Here is a 13,961-nt window from a genome sequence, read left to right on the forward strand (position 1 = left end):
TGTTTAAATTGTTAACCAGACACTGTCAATAGCAATAATTTCCTACTTTAAGTTTAATATAAATATTCTTACAATCTCAAAACTCAATAATTTCTATTAAGAGAGTCAACATCATCCGTCTATATCTACATCTAAAGGATGACTCACGTTAGACCGGGCGGGGCCGGGACGGAGTTTCCGGCGCTTCGTTTTAACGTTTTAACGCTCTTCATGTTTTGCCAATTTCTTGTACTATAAAATATAATTACAAAGTTGACCTGATACCAACAGTTAGGCATTAGTAGTGAAAAAACTCAAGTCGCTAGTAGATGTCGCTGGGGTCGGCTTGACCTAAATATGGTGGAAAGATAGGCTGGCTATGGACGAGGTCTTGGTGGCTCAGATGGCAGCGCGCTGGAGTATCGATCCAGAGGCCGTGAGTTCAAGTCACCCAAGACAGTAAATTTTCCACTTCTAAACTTAATAGCATTGTTCACAGACGTTTCTGCTTGTTAAAAATTAAAATAAAACATAGTAATCAAAAATATAAAAGTTGTCATGTTTAGTTTTTCACTAGTAAAGTTAGGTTAGGTTAGGTTAGGTTAGGAATTTGATTTGTGACAATTTTTTTTTTAATACAATGACATTAAACCCAATTGCCATTTCTAAACTCTAAACAGGCAAGTTTTGTTTATAGCTCGATTTAATCCCGAATCCGATCAGACTTGCTCAACGTGGCATTCAATAACACAATTTAATTATATACCCTCACTTGATTGGCTAAAATACGATTTAAGAGGGTTCTGTATAATTAATACAAAAGCTTAAGTTGATTTAACTTCTCTTGCTTTGGAGCCCCTAATTTATCAAAACATATACTCAAGTTGGGCCTCTATTACGATAACGTTTAAATTAAACATGATTTAGACGGTTACATATCAGAATACCGAAAATCGATTTACCTAATGTTGAATCACCTATGCTCGTTTGACCTATTTTTTTAAATACCTAATGATCAATTAACCTAAGCTAATAACACCTAATGAACGAATTACCTATTGCACGTTTCACCTACAATTGGTTTACCTAAGCTCAGAATACCTATGCTCGATTCACCTAAAGTTGAAACACCTAATACTCGAAATACCTAAAGCTAATATACCTAATACACGAAACACCTAATGTTGATATACCTAATGCATGAAATACCTAAACTCGGTATACCTAATGATCGAATAGCCTAAAGTTAACATACCTACTGCACGAATTACCTAAAGTCGGTATACCTAATGATCGAATTACCTAAAGTTAACATACCTAATGAACGAAATACCTAAATTCGATACACCTAATGCACGAAATACCTGAAGTCGATGCACTTAATGAACGAAATATGTACCTAAAATAAAAAAATATAATTATTGTTTAGTAGAATATTATTAGGACATACAACATTTAGTATACATTTTTTAGCCAAATTATTCAATTGGCTAACTATTTTTTATTATAATATAAGGTCTAGTCATTTGCCAGAGTCGAGATAGGTGCGACGACGAGTAAAGCGAGGAGGAGCGTGTTAGGTTAACTGCGACCAAACAGTGCCAAAACCGACTTTTATTTCATCGTCATGATGTTAACTTACAAAAATTAAGTTTTTGATAAGATAGGATAAGATAACTTTGTATCAGACTTACAAAATCATTCTACTACCTAAAAAGTAGCGTTTCAAGTTGTTATCCGAACAAACAGTTTCTACTGTAAGATTGAGAAGTCATACGAATTATTGGGTGGAATTGCCACTTGATCATTCGGCAAAATGATATGAATTTTGTTCTAGGTATATAGACTTAAGGTATTCCGTGCATTAGGCATATCGACATTAGGTAATTCGTGCAGGAAGTATATCAACTTTAGGTATTTCGTGCGATAGGTTTAACAGTTTTAGGTATTTCGTCCATTAGGTAAATCAAGTTTAGGTACATCGTTCATAAAGTATATCAGCTTTAGGTGTATCGTCCATTAGGTATATCAGCTATAGGTGATTCGTGCATTAGGTATAATAGCTTTAGGTGAAACGTGCAATAGGTAAAACGTGCATTAGGTACATCGTGCATTAGGTGTTTCGGCCATTAGGTTATTTGAGCTTAGATATTATAAACTTAGGTCAGTCAATGTTTAGGCAAAATGATCGATAGGTCATTTAAAAATAGGTGAATCAAGCATAGGTGATTCAACATTAGGTAAATCAGTTTTCGGTATTCTGATATGTAACCATTTAGACTGGCTGTCAAGTGAAAGGCTTGATATATACCGAACTAAAGACGTTATTTGAGGTGGGGTTGATCTGCATCTAATGTTGCTTGCTTGTTGTTAGATCCTTCCATCTTAATTAGGGTTTTGTTATAATTGTGGGTATTCGCGTGTTTCAAGTAGACAGTTTGTGTCGCGCGGAAACCATAGTCCACTTAGAAAATGTATAAGTAAGTATGACGTGTCTGAAATACGACGCCACCGCAAAGCGAAAAGTGGACGCGTTCACATAATTTATAAGGACGTGTCGCACGGTTGCGTTCGTGGCCCACAAATGGTCTCACCGGAAGACCAACGCTGACTTTCGGGTTAGCATTATGTTGAGGCGGGACCATTTCGTGTTAAACTATACCGTGTGTTTTCTGTAACAGGAGCAATAAATTAAACATGAGTTATTTTCAAAAGTTGCTGAACAAATGTTGGTCAGTTTGAGGAGTACAGCCTGTAGTTTAATTTATTGCTCCTGTTACAGGAAGCACCCTGTATACTTTATACTTTAATATACTTTTTGTAATACGTTTGTAAGAAATGTAGTTTTAGTTTGCCATGAATAAATAAAGTTATTCTTATTCTTATAAATATGAATTATTTTTACGATTTCTGCGTTATTGCGCGCGTGGACCGGTCTTTTGCACAAAACGAGATTTTTCAAATAGGAATTAGAAAATATCTACTCCATGGCAAAAGAGGAGCAAGTTGAATCCTTTAATTTTAAAATGATGATTGATGCTTTGACAAGACGCGTTCAATAACCAACCATAATCATAATTGTATTGCTTCCATCTAGTTACCTGGAGTTATTTATGTTAATTAATCCAATCCATGTGGTTAATGCAATCGAAGCTCGGTCGCCAACTATTCATACCTCTAACGCTACGGGCATGCCTACGAACAGTACGAACGGATTATTAAATGTCCTCACCGCTGTAACTGTATTCCTTAATTAGGTATTGCAATCTGATTTTCCACAAATAAACAGACATATAAATATAAGGTAAACGTACTAGTGTTCGACATGCTAATTCCCAACAGATGACACCTTGCTGTCACCTCTATTGGCAATGACTTAAGTTTCAAGATAAGTTAAGTTTTAAGAGCCAGATGAACTGGGACCGCGTCGAGCACCAGTACGTTTACCTTAATTACATTGGGTTTTGAAACATCTCAGTTTATTCATTTTATATCTCTCGGACGGGCTTAGATTGTCTCTGGTGGCTAACTCTGTTGACAATGCACCGAGAAAACAATACATATAAATAAATCAGCCATTATCGATTTTCCGATTTTGCCTGCCTTTGTGAACATCTAAACTGCCGGTTTGTGTATGATTTATTGTGCTTGCTTGTCACGGACGTCGGTAGTTTATTATACACCAATCTGTGATAAACACAACAATGGTTTCAAACAGGTCTAATAAATTTTATTGTTACATCTATACAGATTCCTGTATTTTCTGTGTACGCATAGCATTTGAAGGCAGTTAAAATACCTAGAAGGAAGTTACAGAAAATGCCATCGTTTATTTAAGTAAATATTTCTATTTACCCGTATACTTAAAACCGTTCTAGATGTCTCAACAAACTTTATTTTAATCAGTATTTATTTAAATCTGATTCTCACCAACTGCATTTTCAAAAGTACCTACTTTCATTTTATTCTTAGACTGCACACCAAAAGCTTTCACAACATCTGCTAGATTATAACATCGTGTAAACCAGTTTCATTTAAATACAAATTTCCGCTTAGCTATGCGGATACAACTTTAATAACGAATATAGGAGAATAATAGTCATAACTTCCGCCGCAAAGGATTTTCTACTGAATTCCATTTTAACATTAAACTTCATAAGGACGCCGCGAATGTCTCCACGGTATGTAATTAAAGTAATTTTTGGACACGTACAATATTAAATTGAAAATATGTACCTACATAATTATGGTGTATACGAGTATGTATATCTACTTTTAAGGTGCAGACTCATACAAATGTGACCCGCAATCTTCTGAACGTCGTCCACTAAGGTGCTAACGAACGATATATTATGTGCTTTTTCATTCGAAAGCGGCCACCATTCCGTTAACTTTTTGGTCCACCTTCTATCACATTTGTGCCGCCTAACTCCGCGCCAAACTTTTCTCAAAATATGACGTTTATAACACTTTCACTACAAATTGGGTGGACAGTTAACATAAGATGGACTTTAGATAATATGACAGTCTGAGTACGAAATCCAAACCAGATCACATTCCACCTCTCATAACTTTTCTATGCCGGCTCAAGTACTCTTTCAAAGTTCCATAATTACTGTTCTTTGCCATGGAAACGCCAGTTAATGAAACTCCTCGTTGCTTTACATACCTGTTCGGAAACCGTATACCCTAATTAAGGAGTTCGAATTGTTTAAAACGAACACGGGAGAGAATAGCATCTACAATGTGTGTATAGGGTAGTGTAGAGTAGATCAAAGTAGTCACTTTGAACGTCGGTGTTTCACATTTTACTCTATATATCCTGTTTTAATCGCTCGATCACGCGGTGATGCGTTATGACACGCGATTCGCTCCACCGGTTCCTTTACTTCAATAATAATTAAATATTTATGTCTGTAAGGGTTAATTCTAAGGAAGGAAAGCTTAAGTATCCTGTGTGTTTGATTTTTTACGATGTTTTTTGTGTGATTTTCACAATAATATAACAGAACTAGACTGCGTGCCGTAGTCAGTTGTATTTTAATAGAATCACTGTCACGCAACGTCAGATAAAAAAAACAAAGTTGCAACACCAACTTGAAACTACCTTAAAAATGGCAAACTTATAGCCTTCACTGATTATCTGAAATGTCGATAATGATACTAATTGTCTAATAAAATTGCTTGTATAGAAATTAAAGGCGTTTATACTTACTGTATAAATATATGGAGTTATTCATGTTTTTAAGTGGTGGATTTTTATGAATAAGTGGAGGTAGCTACCAAAATAGATCCCGTGTTACAACACAAAAGTCTTAGCAAACTTTTAATTAATTAATGTCAATTCACTTCGTTACTTTACTCCTGCTCTTAAAATAACTTGTGTCGCCCCACGACTTCAAGTTTTATTAAAAATCGCACGAGTGAACTATGGTTGCTTAAAATCTATTAAAAACATAATTCAAATCCTATTTCAAAAAGATTTGTGTTAAAAATGATTTCAAAGACGTTAAAAGTTAAAAATACACGTTTAAAAAGAATGAATAACAATGGAACGTCTCTTTTTACATCTCTCTTCTATCACCACATATTATTTTCGTTGCTATTGAATATTATTATTTATGCCAACGGCAAAAGCATTTACCGCCTGCGGGAAGGATATCCCACTTCCTGCCCAGGGGAAAGCGGAAAATTACGTGTATATACCCTTGACGTGCGGTAATAAAGAAGGCCTCGGATACTTGCTGAGGGCCTACCGCGAACCACGTCCGACGTGTTGCCTCTCTGTCGCACTTGTAAATTCGTACGTAAATGTGACAGGGAGGCAACACGTCCAACGTGGTTTGCGGTAAGCCCTTTGTTGCTATTAGCGACCGCAGGTAAGTGTGAGCGAAAAGAGAACCAGTAAAATATCTACTGTCTCCGATAAAATTGGATTACTTACATACAAAAATTGGTAAATTACTTAGGTAGCAAATATACCTTTGTGTAAAAAATACGGTCACAAAAGCTCTGAAGTTCAATATTAAATTATGCCCATATTCAGTAAAAAGTTAAAAAAATCTTACTCAAACGCCACAAAAATGGCTACCGTGGCGATGCGATAAGCACTATTTGCATCCGAACTATGCAACGCACAGTATTTTGGATATTCTAACAGGTGTGGTATATTATACTCGTATCGTCTACCTTTCAGTAGTATAATTTGTGGGTACGTCAATGAATTTTAAGTTCCTATTTCACAGCAGCCAGCAATATTGATGTTAATGTTGAAAGATCCTAGAAAGTTCAACAACTGTCATGAATTCAAATTATATGATTTGCCGTAGTAAAGCAACGGTAGTAGGCGTGCGACGTCTAATTCGTAGGGCAGTACTGATTTTTTGAAAGTAAGTGAGTGAGCTTGTGTAAGTGAGTAGGATTTTTTTAGATAAGTGTGTTAAGTGTATAGGGCTCGAAGCTCGGTTTCTGTGTTGATTTTTCTGAGTCGTGTGCGCGACAGGCGACTGTAGAATAAATGTTTACTGCCAGTCATTAAGCATCTTATCTAGAAAATGTACATTAAGCAAGGAATGGGTCTCAGGGAATTGTAAAAGTAAAGAACGTTTACGCAGCTCTTAGCTGGGTAACGACACCAATTAAACGTTAACCGCAGTTTTGCCTATTTATAGTTAAATTTGTGGCTATCTAATTTTTGCCACCGGAAGGTATGGCAACAGAACCCTAAAGATGAGCTTGTGATGCAGAGGCCGTGTGTATGTTACACAAACCATTAGGGACTACTTTTAACACCTTCATAACTCAAAAGAAGCTACCACCGCTTACATACGTGAAAAAATGTTTATTTAACCTTCTAAAAATGTCAAAGGAAAAAAATACATTTTCAATTCGTTGGATTAATATTATATTATTATATGGATATTTTGCTGATATATTGATCATTTGATCCTGTAAGAATCGAGGATTTTTTAAGAATTTCATATAGATAAACCTAAAGTTATCGATAACAATGCCTGAAAATAACGTTTGGTGAAATGTAACATCAAAACAAGAGCATAAATAAATGTTTTTGAAATTTGTTTTTGAAATCGGTTGTTTTCTCTTCAACATTTTACTTCATTTACTTACGCTTAGGTGAATAATATTTCCTTTAAACTTAAGGGCGTTTCTATCTCTATCACTTAAGCCTAGTCTTATCCGGGCCATGGAATTAACATACAAATGAACGAGTCTAGAGTCCTCTTGCATCTTACTGAGTACGAATTAATTTAAGTAGAATCGGATTTTAAGCACCACTTTCTTACTGATAAATTGGTAGAAAGATGGGACTGAGTATCGCCGTGTAAGTATAATTATGTTACTTAATTGACCGAGCGAATGTCTCCGTTTTAGCTTGGCCAAAAATATTTTCGTATGTGAGTGAGAGACACAATGACTATGGACTAGGCTTTAGCCTATAGCCTGCTTTAGCAGGTGGAGAATAGCTGCTCCGTCAGGTTTTTTGGCTTTGTTCACAAGATACTGTTCTATTGAGAGGGAGCTGAAAGCGTTCCATATACCAATAGCAACCAACTGGGCGCCATTGGGGTGCAATTTTTGTGCGCCATTGGGGTTGGCGCACCAAGAGCCATCGACTTCAAAGAATTCGTTCGTTCCTATTATGACTGCCTTTATACGAGTGACACGGGTATTGTTCGGTGGAATCGAATGGGCCCCGAATCGAAAACTCGCTCTAAAGGATGTTGCAATCGTAAATGGGTAGGTTGGTCTGGATCGAGCCAGTGTTTTTCAAACTTTTGTTCTTACTTTGCTAGTTTCATTCCTGTTATAATAATACAATTTCTCGTTCGTCCTAGTCAACTTTCTTTGGTTTTCATTTTGGGCATATTGCAATTAATTTCGATGCAGTGTTGAATAATGTCAAGTCAACGGGTTACGGGAAAAAAATATTAAGATATACAGGTATATTTCTCAACTGAGTCCAGAGTAATGAGACCTCTCGATGTCTTTAGATACAAGTTGTAACAAAATAGGGGATCCGTTTAAGGGTATAGGAGTCGGTGTCGTATTCTGATTAGGAAAAAGTAGAAGAGAAAGAATTTTAACATTTTTTTTTCTTTTTAATCATTATAAAATATTTTAAAAGAAGCATAAAATTGTTTTGAAGAAGAAGGAGTGTTAAATGTCACAAATAACCTTACTTTAAGTTTATTTGCAGGATATTTTACAGACCACTATTTCACTAGGTATCTATAGAGATACTTCAACATTTTTCTTCCCCTCCTTTTTCCTGCCTGATACGGTAAATATTTAAATTCGGAGCCTATGTGCAATTTATGTATTCTCTCTCTCCTTTATATAGTTTAAGAAATTACGGTAAATATACTGAATCCGGAACACACTTATCTACTGAATAATCGTACCTTGTAACAGTTGAAATCAGCTCCACTGGTACTTCACCGGGTCGCAACAACGTAGGCATGAAACTGTTAATATTTAACCTCAGGGCGCCTTTACTGGGTTGTAATGTAAATGAAAAGAAGTAGAAATTCTGGAGAAAGTCTTTATTCACACTGGGTCACACAGCTACACTTTTATTGTCCACTGACGTTGAGTTAAAGTTCAAATTAAGTTTTTAACTAACCTGGATTGTTCCTAAAGCACTTGCGAACACTCTTTATTTATTACACATACGGAATCCACTACGCAGACGCCGATGCCTCCAGGAAGCAGGTCCAGGGTTAAGTGGTGACGTGGATGACCAGCTCGGACACCAGATGCCGGCCGGAGCTCATCCCTCGAAATCGTTGTCAGGTCAACCTAAGGACCCCTACAACAAGGCAAAACCCAGCTGTAGAACCAAAGAAATCTTGCAAAGCCAACGTGCTAGACATTTGAGGTTATATAACAGTACTTACAGTTTTGGGATTTTAAGTGTTCATGAATGCGACGACTCCTCCAGTTTTATAATTTATTTTTACATACTAACTAACGTTGTGGTAACTTTAAATGCCAGGATTGCGGCCTACAAATATCTTTTGGCTTCATTTTGAATTTAACTTTTACAACGTCCTTCCACTCACCTCGCCGTTCGTATCGAAAAAGGCAGCATCCTCCGTGATGCGCCCCTATCACGGTTGCGGATTACACCTGAACTAATTACTTATCTAATTCGCTAAATTCGCTTGCGCACGAGTTGGGTTCATAGGTGAGCCTAATCGTTTTGTGAAGCACACAGAGAGGGCTTTCTTATCAATAACTAAATTTCTTTATATTTATTAAATTTATGTATTTATCTTAAAGATTGTAATATTTATGTTACAACCTAGACTTAATATGTAAACAGACGAAGTGTTCAAATTTATCCACGTTTAACAATAAAGTACCGTGTTGAATCCTTTGCCCGCTAAACTACTTCGGCTGCTAATTGTCCTTTGACTCGGTTAGCGGTTGGTATAGCACCTTACAGTAAGTCGTAACTGCTGTAAGCATTCGGTTGTAAGGCACGTAAAAACAGTAAAACTAGACGCAGGGTTCGAAAAGTTTCTCGTAAACGTAAAGTTGAATTGCGGTGATTTTTAGGGTTCCGTAGCCAAAGGGTAAAACGGGACCCTATTACTAAGACTTCGCTGTCCGTCCGTCCGTCCGTCCGTCCGTCTGTCACCAGGCTGTATCTCACGAACCGTGATAGCTAGACAGTTGAAATTTTCACAGATGATGTATTTCTGTTGCCGCTATAACAACAAATACTAAAAACAGAATAAAATAAAGATTTAAATAGGGCTCCCATACAACAAACGTGATTTTTGACCAAAGTTAAGCAACGTCGGGAGTGGTCAGTACTTGGATGGGTGACCGTTTTTTATTTCTTTTTTTTTGCATTATGGTACGGAACCCTTCGTGCGCGAGTCCGACTCGCACTTGCCCGGTTTTTAGAATTATATGAGTTGTAGTTTTGTTTTTAAATTGTGTTTTGCCATTATAGAATAAAGGTGTAATAATATGTATGCTAGTTTTATGGTATTTATCTATGGGCCAATAGTTTCCTGAAAATAAATGTTTTCATTTCATTAAAGTATAACTTATAGCACTCATTTTATGTGTTGTATAATTTTTTAGAGTTCCACATAACTCACAAAAGAGTAATTTTTTTTTTAAATCACATGTTTATTACGAAAAGTTAGCATTCCAATCTGGTATTTTGTTTCGCTATTGGTATTATAAGGAGAGTAGGGGGAGTAGCTTTAAAAACGACTAAAACTAAACTAAAAGCTTTTTACTCAGTAGATGAATTTATAAATCGAATAGACTAACGTAATATGCCTGTGGCATTATGAATTTTTATAATTTTTATATTTTATAATTTAATGATACCTAATAATTTAATTTTAGTTTAATGTAATTTAATTTCTAAATGAATGATGACATATTTATTTATAATTGTTTAATTGTAATCTTTATTGGAATGTAAACTTGTAAAGTGTGCTAAACAGAAATTGTTAAATGACGTGTAACGCTTGTTATCAATAAACGATTAATTGATTGATTGATTAAAACACTAGCGTAGAGCTTTTAGACAGCTAGATTTGTTTAGGAACTGCGGCGAGCGTACGTCGGCATTTTACTATTGGTGCGCATAGCTAATGTACTTATCAACCGAAACCGACCTACATAAAAAGCATAACTATTATATTTCATCCAACAGACAAAGCCGTATTACAGAGTCTACGTATTTTGAATTTATGGTTTGGTAACTTACCTACTATTTTACAATAAGCTAAATTATAAATACCTGCAAAATTTCGTCCCGCACTCATAACCCTGGAGTATGGTAATTACACTATTTCCAGTCTAGACAGAGCAAAGTTTTAGGTCCTATCTTCATACCTAAGATATTATTGATATCACGGTTAGATGCCCCATTGGAGCTAAAACTTCAATACCTACCTACCGAGTTTGTAACTTGTGAATTTCAAGTATCTATATTATTATGCGTGCTTCAAATTGATAAGTTCTGGTTAAGTAATTGAGTTAATATTAATAGATAAATATCTGGACCCCTATTCGACGTTTGACGTATCGTGTTGATCTCCCGTAAATGTGGGAAAAATTGTGATCTGTCGAATACGTGCAGCTTTGACATTATTTATTAACAATCCACAGTTTGGTGACAACCAAAACACGGTGTACTTTCGTTTGGGCTAAATACCTTTCGCTAAATTACACTTCCCAACAAACTTATCGCAATAGTTTCATTTCCCAAAGAACCTGCACCTTACTGTCAATATTGTGATATGTATTCAAAAACAATGTTGCTGTGTCCATGTTTTCTCCGTTACCCTTTCAAGTAGCATACGACATTTTTGAGTTGTTGGAATTTCGATTATATTTTAATTAATCTTTCAAATTTAAATGATCTTCCTAAATTGTCCGAGAGCCGTTTCCTGACACTTCAAGGACTAAATGATTTTAGTTTTTTTTTTAATTATTAAGCCACAAACAGTTTCAAAACTCATCATCATCATCATCAGTCGTTCCCTCAATGCTGAGGATCGTGCCCTAATGTTGCTGATGCTCATCATGTCATGTTGTGTGCCTAATGTTGCTGACCAGTCTCTTCCATAGGCTTCTGTCACCCGCCATATTATGTACGGCTTCCTGCAGATGTAGATGCAACGGTAAGTTTTCAAAACTAGTGTGGTTTTATTTCTAGTGGTTAAAGTGATCTCAGAAATACCTGACATTTCCGTATTCCAGACCGTCTGTAATAAAATCCAAAAATTCCATACGCGTGGTAACCCTGACTCTATGTAAGCCGGGATAGTGTTTCTACTTGTTATTGAATATTTTTGCCGATACCGGGATTAATTTCCTGTTTCCTAAATCATTAACATTCTGACCAGCTTCGGATAAAATGGGAGATTGGTCATCTAGAATCAGAAAGTAATTTCTTATATTAAATAATTATAAGAAAAAAAATCTGGTAGGTAATAAAATTACACTTTATATAATATTTGATTGATTTAACACAAAGATTACGAGATCCTTAAGATATTCGAATACCGCAATCTTTGAGTACATAGATATGATGATAAAGCATAACTCCTGGTAACCTTGGGGAGACAGGGTGAATTTCTTTGAAATGGTATAGCACTTCGCAGTTCCGATTAATTGGAATTCTTTTATGAATAAGAGACGTAAATATTTTCGCACCTCCAAACTTCATTTGTCGCTATAGAGGTGTTAAAATAGTGTCTTTATTTTTTTTAAATCTTGATTTGTACACGATTGAATTCTAGAGCAGGGGCGAGCCAAACTAGCGTTTGCGTCCGCACGTCCTGATTTGATCGTCAAATTTAATCATTATATAGTTAACTCATTTAAACGGTGAGCTGTGATGACACTTGACATCCAAGAAGATAATAATACAGCCCTTATCTTTATATTTAAATATGATTATTTAATGAAATGGGGATTATTTTGTGACAGTTGGTATGTTCCTAGCAGCGTGAAATAAGAAAGGATATTTTTATGGTGTCCCCGACCCGATGTCATAATCATAAAAGGATAAAGGGGACCAAAAGTTACTACGGGAATACTAACAATGGAAGGGATGACGCTGTTTAAGGGATACGTACGAAGTCGCAGACAAAGATAATATTTTCCAGATTTAGGCGTTCTTAGTGGAGAGACTATTAAAAAAAACCGGGCAAGCGCGAGTCGGACTCGCGCACGAAGGGTTCCGTATCATAATGCAAAAAAAAAACAAAAAAAAAGCAAAAACAAAAACGGTCACCCATCCAAGTACTGACCACTCCCGACGTTGCTTAACTTTGGTCAAAAATCACGTTTGTTGTATGGGGGCCCCATTTAAATCTTTATTTTATTCTGTTTTTATTATTTGTTGTTATAGCGGCAACAGAAATACATCATCTGTGAAAATTTCAACTGTCTAGCTATCACGGTTCGTGAGATACAGCCTGGTGACAGACGGACGGACGGACGGACGGACGGACGGTCCCGTTTTACCCTTTGGGTACGGAACCCTAAAAAGATATAAAGATATATTTAAAGGCATGTTGGCATTTAGGTTGGTAGTCAAGTGGTAAAACGCGCGGCTTCCAATCCAGAGAACGGAGAGTGGAGAAGAGGGTTTGGATTGGATGCTAGTGCCACTAGTGTCTATAAAGTCTCAGGAAGAGTAACGGCCCTAAGATACTCTCCTGAGGCACACCGTCAGTATGACTCATGTCGTCTGATTTGTAGCTTACATTTTCGTTATCTTTGTTAATGTGCGAGATCTCCACATATTGCTGTCAATTACTAAGATAATTAATAAGATAATTAGTAAGATAGCTTTGTAACCAACCCAGTTTTCACATTTGGACAAAAGCAGGCTATGTTACACCAAATCGAACGCCTTGCTCATGACGGAAAATACGGTACGTAGGACCAGAATTTTAAAACAGCCCGAAATCCTAGTTATAACGACGAAATAACACATTTATAATTATATGAAAAATTCTTCAGAAATACCTTGTAAAACCTAACTGTAGTAAGTACTTAAACAGATAAATGGAGTAGATTAATAAGTCAATGTCAAAAGCTCAGAAAAACAAATAAAAAATATGTCCCGTCATCTTCCTATATTCTTATCATTATGTTACTGGATTTCGTCTCATGGCCTGTCAATTTATGATAACGTGAGATGAATTATTATTTTTGATAATAACTACATAAACATTCACCATCGTAAATCATATCTTTAATCTTATTATGACACTGTTATGTATCTTATCTCGCATCTCACAGTTCACCCAGACAAAAAAAAATCGATAACATTAACCTTTAAAACAAATTGTTTTTGGTATGTTATTACTCGCTCGCATAGACATACATAGAAGGTATGTACATGAGAGATTCACGGACGAAAGGATGGCAATTTGTAAGTTATAATCCACATTCCGATGGTATTGGAAGTT

This window comes from Cydia fagiglandana, chromosome 13 (assembly GCF_963556715.1).
Source record: "Cydia fagiglandana chromosome 13, ilCydFagi1.1, whole genome shotgun sequence".
Taxonomy (NCBI): Eukaryota; Metazoa; Arthropoda; class Insecta; order Lepidoptera; family Tortricidae; genus Cydia; species Cydia fagiglandana.